This window comes from Entelurus aequoreus, linkage group LG23 (assembly GCF_033978785.1).
Source record: "Entelurus aequoreus isolate RoL-2023_Sb linkage group LG23, RoL_Eaeq_v1.1, whole genome shotgun sequence".
NCBI lineage: Eukaryota > Metazoa > Chordata > Actinopteri > Syngnathiformes > Syngnathidae > Entelurus > Entelurus aequoreus.
In genome coordinates this window covers 35,420,885-35,426,647 of record NC_084753.1, presented here as the reverse complement: position 1 = coordinate 35,426,647, position 5,763 = coordinate 35,420,885, and positions in this window count along the sequence as shown.

Sequence of the window (5,763 nt, the reverse complement as noted above, 5' to 3'; positions counted from 1 at the left end):
TTTTCATTGTCCCATTTACTCTCTGTAGAGCACCAGTTCCATTGGCAGCAAAACAGGCCCAGAGCATAATACTACCACCACCATGCTTGACGGTGGGTTTGGTGTTCCTGGGATTAAAGGCCTCACCTTTTCTCCTCTAAGCATATTGCTGGGTATTGTGGCCAAACAGCTCAATTTTTGTTTCATCTGACCACAGAACTTTACTCCAGAAGATCTTATCTTTGTCCATGTGATGTCAGATGAAACAAAAATTGAGCTGTTTGCCGTGTATATTTTTTTTTTGGGGAAAAAAAAAGCTTTCAGATTTGCTGCTCCTTGGTCACGGAATGACTTGCTAAAGGATCTGAGGATGCCTGAGCTGATCCCTTTGGGGGAATTTCAGGCCATTTTAAATGATCGAGAAACTGTTTCTATCGGGCATTGTACTTGTTTTACTGAAACATTTTTTGAACTTTTATGGTACTATATGCAATCAATTTATTTTTTGAATTGTGGTGTGTGACTGTTGCTGTTTTTGTTGTTCTTATATGTATTCCTGTAACTTTGTTTTGCTGCCCTCTTGGCCAGGTCACTCTCGTTTAGTTTTTTTTACCCGGTTAAATAAAGAATATCGATTTTGTCAAGCTCAGCTCAACGTGAAGTGATCTTCCAGTGAAGCATTTCTTGCAGGGCCGGCTGTTCCGTCAACGTCAAGGACTTCAAGGGCAGCTGGCGGAGCGGCGTTGTCTTCCTGGCCATCTTGTATGCCCTCAGGTCGGACCTGGTGGATCTGTCCAAGGCCAGAACCAGGAGCAACAAGCAGAACCTGGAGGAGGCCTTTCACGTGGCAGAGAGAGAGCTGAAGATCCCGCGGCTGCTGGAGCCCAATGGTGAGGAAGCGTATCTTTGTCCCTGGCATCTACAGCTGCTTCTTCCTGCACGTCCGTGTCAATATAGTAGGGGTGTAACGGTACGTGTATTTGTATTGAACCGTTTCGGTACGGGGGTTTCGGTTCGGTTCGGAGGTGTACCGAACGAGTTTCCACACGAACATATTAAGTAGCCGCCTCCGCTTCCTTCTGCCTCTGCCTCTGTCAGTACTCTACACAGCACCCAGCATTGTCCCACCCACACAACCATCTGATTGGTTACAAACAGAGCGGTAACAGCCAATCAGCAGTGCGTATTCAGAGCGCATGTAGTCAGTGCTTAGTGTTTAGCAGGTAATCATCAGGCTGCGGACTCTCCCCAAATGATAATAAACACCTCCCAGTCAACTACTAGTAACATCACTATGAGCCCGTTGACCTTCTAGAAATATAAAAGGCAGTTCAGCTCGCTCGCAGTCCTGGCTTGAGGTGAAGGCTAATTCGCTTTTAGCGTAACGTTAGCTCATTTTGCGGTGTGTGTGTGTGTTACGGACAGCAAAGCCCTGTCTGTCTGTTATTTCACTTGACCTTTTTCTGTGTTGATTGAGCTGTGTTGAAGCAGCAAAAAAGGACATTATGTTAAAAGAAGAGTTTCTGTCTCTGATAGTTGATATAATAATGTAAGTGCATCATTAAGCCTACATCAGGGGTGTCCAAACTTTTTCCACTGAGGGCCGCGTTCTGAAAAATCAAAGCAAGCGGGGGCCATTTTGATATTTTTTATTTAAAAAACCAATACAATATATGTATAAAAAATATACATTTAGGCCTCCACTCAGGCTTGATCCCGGGGTCCCCAAAGGGTTGTGGTCGAAAGAATATTAAAAATGTGTCATTATTCAGTATTATTATTTTTATTATTATTAAAATTTTAAATCTCTAGATCAACATTAGGTCTATCTGTCAATATAACGCTTTTAAAGATTTAAGTTGTATGCTCTTGTTGTCAAAGAAAACCCTGTTTTTTTAATGGAAAAAATACAAAATATTCAATATTTTCACACAATAAAATTTTTAAGTGGAATATTTGAGATTATATAATAATTGGATCCTTAAAAAGGTCAATAACTCATAACAACATTGATTTTAATTCATTATTATTTTTTGAGCAATGACACTTAAAAACAAATCACACTAAAATTATTGGGGATCCAAATAATTATAGTGTTAAAAAATAAATTCAATTTTTTTTTTTTTTTACCGTTTACTTTTAGCGCAGTTATCTCGAGATCAACTTCAGATCCATCCGTCAATTATACGTTTTATTGTTGTTTATGTTTTTCGTTTGTTCGTTTTAGGCCCTTCTTTATAAAAAACAGCTCAGTTTTTTATATGGCAAACACAAAATATGCGACATTTTCCCCAAAAATATCTCAGATGTGACGTAATTGGTCAATAATTCATAATGACATTGATTTTGATTCATTATTATTTTTTAAAGAAAGAAACAGCCTGCATGGCAGCTTTGTGTTATTCGAGTAAACATTGCGACATTTTCTTGTTACATTTCACCTGTTTGCTCTTTTATACCACTTATCATGTTTTTAATTTTTTTCAATCGTATTTTTAAAACGTGCCGTGGGGCCGTTAAAAAAATGACCTGCGGGCCACAAATGGCCCCCGGGCCACACTTTGGACACCCCTGGCCTATATGAACTCCATGGTGTTCAGGGATGAATAGTCTCTCCTATTGCTATTGTACCATTTTTTCAGCTATAGTTACATGAATCATTAGAAATGCAGCAGCCTAGTTTTGAATGGCAGGTCCCTGCTATCACATGTTGATAAAAATATAACATTTACATAACAAAAATCAATTAAAGGCTTCCCAAATGCTGTAATAAATTAAGCATGATGAGTTTAATGTTGCACTTTTTATATGTAGAAGAAAAGTTTTGTCATTGTATTTAATCTGAGCAACAACTTGAGGCAGTTTAATGTTGATTAACGTGGGCAGAATTATTATAGTGTTCCCAATGTTAAAAGGATAAAGCCATTGTTTACAAATTTGGTAAATAAATAACCAAAACATTTATATTTTGTTGTTTTCTTACTGTATCAAAATTAACCGAACCGTGACCTCTAAACCGAGGTACGTACCGAACCGAAATTTGTTGAATATAGAGGTCTTTGTGAATGTCACATTTAACGTGTCAATGATGGGCTTGTGTGGCTCCCGCTTCCCACTGCATCCATGCAGCTTGCAGGCACGCTGGGACCACGAAGACGGGCCACTAGTCAGCTGATCAGCCAGCAGCGTGTTAGCTACACTTGTCTATAAAACACTCACTTGTTCCACTTTCGCTGTGCCTGTTAGCCACACAAGCTTGCTTAGCAAACTTAAAAGGAAACGCCTAAGTGACACCTTTGACTCGTCTCTGCGAGAGAAGACGTCGTAATGGAGGACTTTGATGATGTCCCTGCAGATGTGGACGTTCGGGAGCCGGATGAGAAATCCATCATGACCTACGTGGCCCAGTTCCTGCAGTACTCCAGAGACCTGCCCATCCCCGAGGAGGACGCTCAGGTTAGCGAGCCTTCACAGGCCACCATGATGGTTGTTGGTATTATCAAGATGTCTACAACATTTGAATGCATCCCTATGTAGAACTTCTGATGTCCAACAGTTTTTTAGGGACACTGGTATACCATTTGTTCCAATTTGGAAACAATATGAAATCGAAATCATTGTGGTTTGATTCCAAAATCTAGGACCTTTCTTCCACTGGATTGTAAGGTTACCCTGTATTTACCTCTCAGTGAATGCCTTAGACTAGAGGTATTATTACCTTAGGTCTATGGTACACTCCCACGATGTTTCGACTTGTTTACAAGACGGAACCTCCATAAAAGTTCAGCTCTAATTGGAAACTTCCAGTCGTGTGATGAGTCTCGCTCTACTTGCTTGGCAGAACATTCCGGTTTTGTTTGTTTTGGTTTCTCCCGGCAAGTCCATGCTGTTGTTTCTGCCTCCTGACCTAAAGAAGCCAAATGCATTTGTGCTTAAAGGGGAATTTAGCCTGTCATTCATAATCCTTATGTGACAAAAGAACACACATTTCTTTCTTTTTTAAGCACTGTAATTCGTAAATAAAACCTAGCAATAGGTGGCTAACAATGCAGGTAATGTGGATTCAATCGATTCCACCCATAAAGCGCTCTGAAAAACATCCACAAGCCTCAATCTGTGTTTTATATACTGTACATGCTGTGAATATATATGTAATGTAGTAACAGGCACAATCATAGTAACATGTTATATTTACACTGCAAAAAAGAGATGTCAAAATATAAGAAAAAAATTATAGATTTTAAGACAAAATACAAAAAACAAGTGAAATTAACTAGCTACATGGACAGATAATTTTGCTTGATATATATATATATATATATATATATATATATATATATATATATATATATATATATATATATATATATATACACTACCGTTCAAAAGTTTGGGGTCACCCAAACAATTTTGTGGAATAGCCAATTTCTAAGAACAAGAATAGACTGTCGAGTTTCAGATGAAAGTTCTCTTTTTCTGGCCATTTTGAGCGTTTAATTGACCCCACAAATGTGATGCTCCAGAAACTCAATCTGCTCAAAGGAAGGTCGGTTTTGTATTTTCTGTAACGAGCTAAACTGTTTTCAGATGTGTGAACATGATTGCACAAGGGTTTTCTAATCATCAATTAGCCTTCTGAGCCAATGAGCAAACACATTGTACCATTAGAACACTGGAGTGATAGTTGTTGGAAATGGGCCTCTATACACCTATGTAGATATTGCACCAAAAACCAGACATTTGCAGCTAGAATAGTCATTTACCACATTAGCACTGTATAGAGTGTACTTCTTTAAAGTTAAGACTAGTTTAAAGTTATCTTCATTGAAAAGTACAGTGCTTTTCCTTCAAAAATAAGGACATTTCAATGTGACCCCAAACTTTTGAACGGTAGTGTATATATATGTATATATATATATATATATATATATATATATATATATATATATATATATATATATATATATATATATATATATATATATATATATATATATATATATATATATATATGTAGATATATATACACACACACACACATATATATGTGTATATATACATATGTATATATTTATGTGTGTGTATATATATATACACACACACACACATATATATATATATATATATATATATATATATATATATATATATATATATATATATATATATATATATATATATATAGCTAGCAAGTTAGCTATTTTCTCATACAACAATAACTACTGATCATGGCTGACTTAATGAGAGACTACAAAGGCTACTTTGGGACAAATGATGATGCAGAACCTCACATTTTTTAGCCTGAATATGCAGAAGATGAGCTACAAGTTTTTGAAACACTTCAGTGAAACACCATAGATCATGTAGCAGTATAGGCAAGTGCTAAACAAGAAATACAAACTACGAACATAATAAAACAACCACTTACTGTACAATGTCCGCTCTAACTGGGAGCCCGACTAATGGGCTATTTACTGTATATCGTTAAGCGAAAGACTTGTGTTCCCCGATTAGATGATAATGATCATTATCAGGTAAAAAAAATGCCATATATTGTCTTGTCTTCTTTGTGTTGTTCCGGGTATAAATTGAATGTCAAAGTTGGCCCCCGAGCTGAAACGAGTTTTGACACCCCTGCATTAGGGTGTACCTAAGGAAGTGACCAGTGTGGATGCATATCTTGCGTAGGATGGTTAGCCTCAAGCACGCATTTGCATTATTTGCCATTGTTTTGACTTTTTCCGCTGACGGCATCACATTAAGACTGTTCTTCGCTTTGCTACA